The sequence below is a fragment of the Cibotium barometz genome, chromosome 55, assembly GCF_041138505.1.
Source record: "Cibotium barometz isolate CiBa-2024 chromosome 55, ASM4113850v1, whole genome shotgun sequence".
NCBI classification, from domain to species: domain Eukaryota; kingdom Viridiplantae; phylum Streptophyta; class Polypodiopsida; order Cyatheales; family Cibotiaceae; genus Cibotium; species Cibotium barometz.
Genome location: NC_141100.1, coordinates 7973643 through 7985473, shown reverse-complemented (window position 1 = coordinate 7985473; position 11831 = coordinate 7973643). Strand labels below are relative to the sequence as shown.

General features: G+C 39.6%; 1 protein-coding gene across 4 annotated transcripts in view; it reads left to right on the top strand.

Annotated features, from left to right (window-relative positions):
* The first annotated feature begins 10551 nt into the window (after window positions 1-10551).
* The window catches only part of LOC147607324 (pathogenesis-related homeodomain protein-like), a 59295-nt gene continuing 58015 nt past the window's right edge, over window positions 10552-11831 (top strand). For 2 of the 4 annotated variants that reach the window (XM_086790417.1, XM_086790415.1), the window contains exon 1: window positions 10552-10959. The gene's annotated coding sequence lies outside the window, so the exon portion shown is untranslated. The remainder of the gene's footprint in view (window positions 10960-11831) is intronic. The other 2 variants (XM_086790418.1, XM_086790416.1) reach the window with 1 other exon arrangement.

The window sequence follows — 11831 nt, the reverse complement described above, 5'->3', positions numbered from 1 at the left end:
GCTGAGAAGTGAAATCATTTGAGAACATTAATAAAAACCATGAAATTCCTTCTTACCTCTAGGTTTAGCTTGCTTCTTTGTCTAGAAGTGAAGCCCCCAACCAATCAATTGGTTTAGTGAGTTAAGAAGAGAGCTCCAAGAGTTGTTGAAGAGAGAGAGATCTCCAAGCTCTCCAAAAGTAGAGGATTTTTAAGGGGTAATAGAAAATATCATTATTTTAATGTAATACTGGCATGGTATAGTTCACAAACTTTTTTACAAAAGACTAAGGATCTATTTATAGGTGAGGGAGGCCACTAACCAAGTCCAACTGGGTTCTAGAATTTTTCAGGTTCAGTTTAACTCAATTTGGACAAGATTTGGACCAGTTTGGCAGATAATTTTTAAATTTTCTAGAAAAGAATAAGACTTTGTAATACAATTATGATAGAAGAACTATCCTTAAACTTAAATCCAAATTATGGAATTAAATCATAAATTTACCATAATTTTATTAACATAAAAGCATAAAAATACTATTTTCTTAACCTCTAGCTTAACAAGCTTAGAGTTTGGTTTTGAATTAAGAATTTATCAATGAGAAGCATTCTTTTTTTAAAGAATTAGCCATAGGAATGACTATTCTTTTGGGAGAGAGAGATATACATAAAAAGCATTCAAAATAAGCATAAAGATTAACTTTTTTGTGATTAATCATTAAAGTTCTTAGAGAAAGCTTGATTTGCATTAAAAACAACTAATTCGAAACTTCTCAAGATTGAGAGGGATTGAGAAGTGAAATCATTTGAGAATATTAACAAAAACCATGAAATTCCTTCTTACCTCTAGGTTTAGCTTGCTTCTTTATCTAGAAGTGAAGCCCCCAACCAATCAATTGGTTTAGTGAGTTGAGAAGAAAGCTCCAAGAGTTGTTGAAGAGAGAGAGAGAAGCTCCAAGCTCTCCAAAAGTAGAGGATTTTTAAAGGATACTAGAAAATATCATTATTTTAATGTAATACTGGCATGGTATAGTTCACAGATTTTTTTACAAAAGACTAAGGATCTATTTATAGGTGAGGGAGGCCACTAACCAAGTCCAACTGGGTTCTAGAATTTTCCAGGTTTAGTTTGACTCAATTTGGACAAGATTTGGACCAATTTGGCTCCCTTTTTTATTTGGTTGGATCCAAGAGAGAGGAGAGATAAAAATATCATAATTTTTTTGAATTAAAAATCCTTCCACATGTGTGAAATAGGCACCTACCTCAAGAGTCCCCCTCTCCTTACCAAGGTGTCAAAAATGCATCATTATTCTAAAATATCTCATTTTTTTAGTATTATCTCATAATTTTTAACTAATAAACCTTGTACTCAGTCAACTCTTCATCTTATGTGAGCATTTACTCATTTTGGGTATTTTCTTTTATTCTTTGGATTTATCTCATCCCAATACTTGGATTAATCCTATTGGACCATAGGAACCTTAATCCCAACACTTGGATTAATCCTATTGGCCCATAGGAACCTTAATTGGACCATAATCCAAATTTTTTTGAAAATGTAAACCCTTAGGCTAAGGTCCTTTATACACATTTTCAATTAATTCCAAATGCACATTGGAAAGTTCATTTTGAATTTCTATTTCAGGGAAATCTATTTTAGACACTAGGAGGATCTTTATCTATAAAGATATCTTAATTTTAGATTTTCTCTCTCTAGATATTTTCTCTCTCTAGGCAAAAACAGGATAAAACAAGAGCTTTCTTTTATTTCAAAGAGGGGAATAATTACAAGAACAGAAGGGGAGGTTCTTACACCTTTACACCTCAAAAGTTGGAGGGAGGAATCTTATAGACAATCTCGTTTAGTACACTTTCATTGCGTTTTTGAAGTTCCCAGAAATTCTAAATCAACAGTCATTAAAAGATAAGGAAAACTTATGTTTTTTTTTCACTTTTAAATGCATAAAAAATAAAAAGTTTAATTTAAATTTTGGGATAGGCTAGCAGTTTAAAATTTATATTTTATAGTAAACCCACCTGAAAACCGTTTTCTTCATTGATTACTATCACGTCTCCTCTCTGTCCGACTCAACAACTAAAAGATTCTCTCTCTCTCTCTCTCTCTCTCTCTCTCTCTCTCTCTCTCTCTCTCTCTCTCTCCCAAGCCCTTCTCTCATTGCAGTAGGTCTCTCTTTCAAGTTTCTCTTTGGGATCCAAGCTATCTACCAACTTCCATTGTGTCTACTATGGCACTCACAGAAATAACAAACACCTCAAATTCATCACGAGTAAGGAAGGTAGACTTGCATATTCATATCTGGAATGAATATGCACCTATCAGAAAAGAACGTCTAAATGCACAGGAGAAGCAAGAAAGAAGACAGAAGGGTCATTATAATGTGGATCTTTAGGTTGATGGGTATTTATATCCTAATGATCCTTCTTCAAATTTCTCTCCACCTTTCACAGACCTACCCTCATTCATTTTGTTGGAGAGGGTGAGAATGGGCTCCTTGGATATTGCAAACGCTTAAGTATATGTGATGCATGGAAGGTTCAATTTCTAAACTCACAAATTCATAGCTTGCAAGTCACTTTGAGTAGTGTGCAACAAGCTCTCGAAATTGCAGAGATGTAGAATTACGTTGCATAACATTTGCTCAAAGTTATCCTTAAAGTCTAAAATCACTCTTACATTGCATCATAATTTAATATGGACCCTAACATGGCAGTAACATCATGTTGAAATGTGCAATGTAAAATTGCAACGGGTGTTGATGCGTTGGGAACACACCTTACAAGTAAGATATGTTGGGAACACACCTTACGGGTAACATGAGATATTATGTGGGATGTGATTTATGAGAGCCACACAAGAAGATGTGGGATAGAGATTTCCACATGGCATGATGATGTGGAAAGGATATTGGGTCAATGGCTATCTATATTAGGAGCCTTTCATTATATGTTTAATACAATATATGCAATAGAGAATTGTTAAGTGTTGCTGTCTGACCCATTACCCAAGTCTATTCCGCTTTACAGTGCGGAACATAGCACATATTTTGCATCTAGATCTGGTCGAATTCAATTTTCCACGGTTGCTTCTAGTTGAGACAATCTGGACACTCATGTCAGTGTCAGCTTGGCTACTACATCCAGAGTACTCAACGTGATGGCTTTTGGACCATTCCATGTGAATCGCCCAAGGGGGCTTCTGATTTCATCAAGAGGAATGCTTCCGCTTCTGGATTCAGTAAGCGGAATGCTTCTGGATTTCATCAAGCGAAATGCTTCCACTTCCGAGTTCAGCAAGCGGAATAGAGGGCCTCCTGTAATGTCAATTGTGAATGCCCCGAGTAGACGTTTTGCCTCACTGCATCAAGATGGATAGCCTTCTGTTTGATCCAAAGAGTCCTCCCCAGACATCCAAGAACCACCAAGTTGAACCCATAGTGCCCATGGGACAACCACCTAACATAGCAAGCACCGTTGGAAAGAGTGCTTGGATAGCCTTCCCATCACTGGAATAAGTGATAGGATAAATCAAGGAGCCAAGATGTCTAGCATAAACTTGTAAACAAGCGAAGACTTAAGCCGAGGAGTCTTGTGCGTTTAAGGGATCGGGAAAAGGAAAATGAATGCGATGGCTCCTCCTGCTTGCATCTCTGCGTTTGCTTCTACATTGAGCTTCATCACCAACAGGAGGTTGCTGACATTGTGGGGGTCGCCTATGTGTTGGGGCCTCAGCCCTAACAGGGAAATGCTTGCGAAGAAACACAAAGAGAAAGAGAAGGAAGAGAGGGACAAAGAGCTAGGTTTCCATTCCAAACCCCCCCTCCACCCCCAACTGTGAATGCTCACCATTAAAAAAAAAACATAAGGTAGTTGCTGACCTAAGGTAGGTGAAGGGTGGCCGTAAGGGTAGGTGAAGGGTTATGGCAATTAAGGGTGGTTCACATGGAGTGCACGCACACGGGCTAACAATGCTTGTAGAGAAATATATAGGTGATCTACATAGGCAATGGGTGGAAGATGTGCGCGTGTGTATGCACTTCTCTAACATGAAGACTTCTCCAAACTCAACTAATTTCTTTGACTCTCTTTGCTCTCATGATTAGTACATTGGTAGTGCATGGCATTGGACTTTGTGCATTGCCTGCAGTTGCAATGGAGCTGGGCGACCTCTTGATGCTCGAGAGATTTAGCATTGTCAAGCAATTGGGATAGAGGAAGTGTAGATCGAAAGGGTGGTGTGGTTGAAGACGAGGCCACATAAGGTTCCTAGTGATTTGAGGAAGGTCCAAGCGTGATGGGTCATACCATGGGCTACGCTTGCGCTCGCGATGGTCCCCCAATCCAAAGGTGTACCTAGAGGGTTGTCAATGATGAGGCTCAATGGGTTCATGAAAGAAAAGTGCCTATGTGTGTCTATGGAGAGCATGTGTGCATATTGCAAGTGATGTGCCTGGGCATTGGGAAAAAGGTGGGACCATGTAGAAGCTTGTTTCGGTGAAAACTCCAACACCCTGCTTTCTTTGACACTTTTCATTATGCTTTCTTCATCTCTTACACATGTTTTGAGATATGGAATTGATTATTGATGTGTAATGAGGCTAGTCGATAAGGCAAAGATTGGGTTATCCATGAGAATGGAAGAATTTAGGACACCCAGTATGGCATGTACATTGGTAAACCATGAGCATAGGTGGGTTTCCGGTCATGGATGAATGGATGCAGGTACTTCTTGAGCCTCTTCTTGAAAAGTTGGTGGCGGTGGAAAGAAGGGAAGCATTATAGAGCTTCCACTAGTGGCTTGGGGGTGAAATGTTGAGTTATCAGACAATGCTGACCTCAGGCATTCAATGTTACTTTAACCTTTTGGGCATCTCAAACTTACTTGATTAGCATGGGTGTAGGCAAGTTTTGTGCCTTAGAGTGAGATGTAGAGCATGGTTGATTATTGTGTGAAGATCTCCGTTTGGGTGCATGGATCTGATAGCTCCATAAACCGTGATTTGGATGCCCATTTGATTGGGCCAGATGAAGGATTCTAAAAAATGCAACTAAGAATTCCTATCCATGGTGGTATAGAGCTAAAACAAGCTTTGATACACCGGAGACATGATCACAACATCATGAGGTTTGACACTTGGAACTTCTTTAGTTGACCAACTCTATTGCTTTCACTTTTAATGTAAACCTTCCATGTGTTGGATATTTTAAACAAGAAGTTATGTTGGGGATAAACCTACGGAGTGTAGAATTTTTGTGCTACATGATATAGTTGCACTCTAAAAAGAGGTAATACTTAAGTGGAAATGGATTAAAGCCACCAAGTTTACCCTTTGTTGGCATGACCAAATAGTTATACTCATGATTCACTCCAAGAGGTGATTGTACCCCTTTGTGCTGAAGAGGAACCCACCATGGAGCATGTTTCCCCCATCTATCTTCCAAAGGAGATCTCCTCACACCATTGGTTGTCCTTCCTACTCACCATTGGCATCTCCACCAAAGGAGAAAGTCTCCGTAAATCCAATCCAAGAAGGTTTTCTCCATGTTGGTTCTTCATTATTGATGACAATGTTAATGCAACTTTCTTCCACCAATGGCATATCTAAGAGACCACCACATGGGTCCCACATAAGATTTGTCCATGCATGACCTATGTATAACCACCACATCACATGATATGATGGTATGTGAAGATATGCTTATTTTGGGCATAATGGCCAATGACAAAGAACCCATCATTGGTAATGAAATTGATGAAGCCCATTTTTCCCATTAAAAAAGTAAATTACAATGTAGGGTATGACCAACCACTTATGTAAGAAACTTTACACTACAAAATACAACCATAGGGTCTTTAGTTTAGAAACTTATTTGTATAAAGGGAAAAAATTATTAGCTCTGAATAGAGCGACATCGACCAATCTATTAAAGATGTCAATATGCTACTCACTAATGCACCATATCAAGTTTGAACCTGAGCCTGCCATGCAATGGGGATGTTGAGGGTTGCGCCTATGCGTGGTGCTGCTATCCAAGAGAGGGGTGTTGCTATAAGAGCAAGGTAGAGTTTAATTATTTTTGGTTCTATTGTTGATGTAGCTATAGGATATGACTAGCCACATGGGTACCTCATACATTTTTTCTAAAGTGGTTCCTTGTTCAACCTTATATGATCATATTCCCTCGAAATGGGGGGGGTGGCATGTGGCTAAATGAGGAGAAGATGAGCTCATACAATTCCATACAAGGAAGCTGAGGGTGAAAAATCTTTTATTAAAGGATGAGTTGTTTGTTTCCCTTACTGAAGAGGCTATTAGAAGACTAAGAGGTAAGGAGGGTGTGGATGGATCTTAGAGGAGGTTTGCTGGTGAGATGCAGGGAATTATGAGGAGAGTAAGTAAACTAAGGGCTAAGGAGAAGAGACAGGAGAGGAGGGTCTGGAGTGAGCTGCTAAAGCAATTACAAAGGAAGATATAGGTTGGATGTCTCTCTAAGCAGACGTTAACCAATACATTGGGTTCTAGGCTCAACTGAAGAGAGAAGATGACATGTTAGGGGAAGGAGAAAAGGGAGACAAGTGGAGAACTTTTAATAATAGGAGGAAACCAACTAGGTTCTTATTTAGTTTGGCTAAAGAGAAAGGTAACAAAAGGAAGTAATAGGGGAAATTAGGGATGAGAGAGGTCAAGAGATTGGTGATATCAATCATATTGCTTTAAAATGGGTGGAGTTTCTAGGGGCCACATTGATCCTGAAGGAAGATAGCTCCCAAAGAAGGTATCAGGCTGAGAGTAGATTGCTAGACATGGTTAGTAAGAGGGTGGGGAGGACTGATAGAGCTAATTGGTTGGAGAGAAGTAGAGATGGAAGAATGCTGGATTGCTCTACAGAAACTTGGGAAGGAGAAGTCTCATGGTGGGATGGGTTAACTGTGGAATTCTCTATTGCCTTTTGGCCCTCTCTCACTGGTGTGGATCACATGTAAGGAAGCCTTTGCTATAGGGAGGTTGGATAATGATATGAAGGAGGGGATTGTGAAGCTAATCCCTAAACAAGCTACTTGTCCAGGTTCAACCACTGGAGACCTATCAGCCTGCTTAAAGTCATTGCTATGAGGATCAGCCCTATTTTGCAAGAGGTGATTTCTTGGAGGTAATATGGGTTTATTAAAGGAAGGTCCATTTATGACATCTTTTCTACCTTGATGGGTAAGGAAGTGGCTCAGAGAATAGGACAGAACTGTGTAATTCTCCAAGTTGGATCTAGAGAGAACTTATGATAAGGTTCACTGGTCCTTTAGAGCTAGAGTCATGGAAAAGATGGGATTTGAAAGTAGGATGGCGACCTGCATCTACACTCTTACGATTGGGGCATACTCCAAGTTGCTCTGCTGAATGGAAGACTAGTGGAGGGTTTTGAAATCAAAAGATCTGTGAGAGGCAGGGATGCCCTCTGGCCCCCTTGTTATTTGCTATTGCTTCCCATCCTTTGATAGTGTGCTTGTGGAAGAGGGCTGGTGACTGGGTTGTTGAGGTTGAAGAATGGAGAGTAGTTGGTGAGTCAATGTTTTGCTGATGATTCATTATTATTCCTAATGGGTGATGATGATAACTTAAGGTATGCTTTGCAGGTAGTTCAATTATTTGCTAATGCCTCTGGATCTAGATGCAACATTCATAAATCCAAGATTATTAGCTTAAATGAGGATGATGATTTTGACATGGAAAGATGGGGGTGTGAGAAGGAAGGGACATATTGTTAGACATTTGGGGATTTCTTTTGGAGTTGGGGTGACCAGCACAAGGATGTAACTAATTGGTCAATTGAGAGGTTTCTTGTTGACAAGATAAAGAAATGGGAAGGGATTAGGGTGCCCTTTCATGATAGGGTGGTCATTGGTAACACAGTCTTAAATGCATACATTATGTTTCGATGCCCTATGGTGGATTTTAGAAAGTGCCATTGGAAGAGGATCATGGCTCTAGTTAGGAAATTTATCTAGACAAATTGCAAAGATGACATGAAGTTTTTAGCTTGGTTGGCTTAGGAGAAAGTAAGTTTGCCTAAAAGGGTTGGTAGGACTTGGAATTCTACACCTGTCCATTCATGCCAAAGCAAGGGTAGCAACTTGTAGCAGTCCTTTATAAGGCACCCCTATTTCTCGCAATAGTAGCAAGATTTAGGCACCTTCTTCTTCTCCATTTTCAAAGCTTGTTCTGAAGCCAATGGAGATGCTGATGTTGAAGCCTATGTGGCTCCAACCTGGCACATGAATTCTTCACACAAAAGGAACCACAAGGAGAGCATCATGAAGCTCAAGTTGAACCGGTCCCAAGAAGCTCAAAAAATAATACAGGAGCAAGGTGGCTCAGACTGGTGGACTGGAAAGCCAAGTTGTTGTTCCATGCCCCTTTGAGAATTCTGCGTTCCCCTTTTTGTAAGTTTCTTTGTCTGAACTAGAAGGAAGTGATGGGTTTGATAAAGTGGGATGGGTGTACAAGGGCTTCACGAAACCCTTTATTCAGCCTAGGATTATGGTGGTCCCACAGATTCAATCCTCCCTTAGCTCAGCTAGATGTAAGAATAGCCAGGAAGTTGAATAACAGAGGGTTGAGGAAATAGTTGGGACATAAGGGAGGAGTTTGGGCTATAGTAGAGGGACCTACATGTGTTAAGACAAGTCTTTGATAAATTTGGGAAGGGATGGGTTTCCACTACTTTCAATGAGGCTTGTTGGTTGAAGGACTGGTCTTGGTTCAATGGGGTTAAGTTGGATAGGGTGACTATTAGGTGTTTGTATGAGGAGATGAGAAAGAGTGAGATAAATGTGATGTACTGCAGCAAAATCTAGAGAGTAAGGCGGAGTCCTAATACTTGGATGAAGAGATGGAGACTGATGTGGGAGATAGATATTTTTGTGAAGGCTTAGACCTTTCTGTGGAGGGTTTGTAGGGCTCTTCCCATTGGATACAAATTGTTACAGAGGAACTTTACATTTGGAGTTTGCCCTAGATGTGGATTTGCAATTGAAGATGGTAGACATGCTATATGGGGTTGCCCTGCTATCAGGGCTATTAGGGGGGCTATGGGGTAAGATTGATAAATGGGTATTATCTTGCATAGGGGTAAAGGAGACTTGGGGAGACTAGTTGTTGGGGAGATTCACTAAAGCACATGGGGCTATTAATTTAGTCTTTAGCCTTATTAGATATTGTTGTCTCTGGGATATTTGGAACTATGGAAACTGGCATGTAGCTAGGTCCTTGCTTGTGGTTGGCATGCAACTGGGTAATCATATCTCTTGGGAACACTCATCTTTTGTTTGGGAGGAGGAGAGGTGGGATCAAACTTGTAATCTTCCTAATAGTGATTGGAAATAGGATGTGAGTGACAGCTGTAAAAGAGGACCTTTGTATATGGTTTTGCTCAGCTTATAAATATAATTATAATTATGTTCTAAAAAAAGGAAAATTTACACTCCAAAATAAAACCACAACTTTTATATGTACCAAGGAAAAAAATTGTTATCTCTAAACAGAGCGGCCACATCGACCAATCTGCTGAAGATGTTGATATGCTGATGCTCATCAATGCACCATATCAAGTTTGAATCTAAGCCTACCATGCAATGGGGATGTTGAGGGTTGTCCCCATGTTGCCATCTAGGAGAGGGGTGTTGCTAATAAGCACATATTTTTTGTAATTAATTAATTAGTTGGTGTGTACAAACCTTGGGTTCAAGGCATCGAAATCTTGTTATGTTTATTAAGGTTTTTTGTAAGGTCAAAAATGGAAATGGCGTTGGGGTTCTATTTTTTGGGCTCTCGCTTTTCTTTAAAAAGGCAAAAGGGCTCATTCTTTATCATTTCGAGCATTGAATAGGGGAGAGAGGGGAGCGGGGACACTCTAAGGCTTAGGGTATGTATTAATTAAAGCTTACATATCAAAAATTTGTCTGTATATGGTACCAAAATATTTTTTTACATTTTCATTAAATATATTATGTGAGATTTTCAAGAATAAGAGTGTTTTTCTAAGGTTTCCTTTTAGTAGGTGATGATTAATGCTTGAAAAAATAAATGATGAACCCCATATCCTCTCTATTTAAGGCAATAAAATGATGACCCCCATATCCTCTCTATTTAAGGCAATAAAATGATGACCCCCCATATCGTTTCTATTTACATACATTCACCCATATGCTTTCTATTTGCAATCCTATCTATTTAAGGCAATAAAATGATGACGCCCCATATCGTTTCTATTCTTATGCATTCACCCATATCCTTTCTATTTAAGGTCCACAATTCTCTATAAAAAGTCTCAAAGGGCTCAACGAGTAGAGGGAGGGAGAGAGAGAGAAGGAGGAGAGGGAAGGGGTAGGCAAAACTCATTTTATTACGTGGCATTTAATTAATACATATCAAATAAATTGTGTGAATATACATATCAAGGGGTGTTCTATAAGATCAAGGTAGAGTTTAAATTATTTTTTTGGTTCTATTGTTGATGGAGCTGTAGGATATGACCAGCCACTTATGTAAGAAACTTTACACTACAAAATAAAACCTTAGGGTTTTTAGTTTAGAACCGTATTTGTACCGAGTTAAAAAATTGTTATCTGCGAACAGAGCGGCAAAGACCAGTCGATACGTTTCTTCTCATCAGCGCACCATATCAAGTTCGAATCTGAGCCTGCCATGCAATGGAGATGGTGAGAGTTGCGCCTGTGCGTGCTGCCGTCCAGGGGAGGGGTGTTGCTATAAGAGCAAGGTAGAGTTTAGTTATTTTTTGTTCTATTGTTGATGGAGCTGCGAGGATTGTTGCCTGTGTGGGGAATGTCAGAAGCGAAGGACAGAGGGGGAAATCATGGCCCGCATATTGCATCTACTGCGATGACTTAAAATTTCACAGCTCCCTAGGACCCCCCCTTGCTCTTGACGAGAAGATCATACGTCGGGTAAGTCAATTAACTATTTGATCCATAAATTATATGTTAGATTGTAATGCAGTGCATGTCATAGGTTGCAAGAGAACCATACAGAGCCTGCAAGATAGGAAAATGGAAAAACCTGGTCAAGGTATAAGGACAAAGAGAGAAAAAAATGCTGCAATATCCAAATAGCAGCAGAAAGCACAGTTGCAATGTTTGCAAAGAGAAAAAGAACACAAGGAGAAACACTTCCTCCTAGACGAGAGCATTTGCAAAGCATAACGGCAATACTTGCACCCTAGCATTACCATCACAGTGAAGAACAATGTCTGCATTGTCAAAAATGGTGGAGTGGAAGCCAAAAAAGGACATCTACTACTTGTGGAAGGATTAAAGAATGAGATCTCTATCAAAGAGTTATTTTAAACAAAGAGGACATCATGTATATGCTTCACATGCTTGCCTCTTTTACATAGTTATGATCTTGAGAGAGAGAGAGAGAGAGTGGATTATTGCAAGATTCCGAATGGGCCGGATAACCCAGAACATTTAGTTTTCTTTCATTTTTTCAAGTGGATAGGTTTGTGCCATATCTGGTTAACTAGGAATGCCTTCATATTTGATGCAAAAAGTTGGTATTACAGCTCACATAGGTCATATAAAAGGGCGACTATTGTGGCAAGTCAGCTCATTTGGTGGAGAATGACACGGCTATATATTGGATGAGGGTACTCCGAGCTACGCTTGTGGTTCGGAGTAATTAGTGAGGGAAAGCTAGTACATCTGTTAGCGGCCATATGGCTATTTGTAAAGTAATTTTTGGTAATATATATTCTATTATGAGAAAAAAAAAGAAGAGAGAGAGAAAGAGAGATTGATTCTATCTCTAGTGGTAGCAA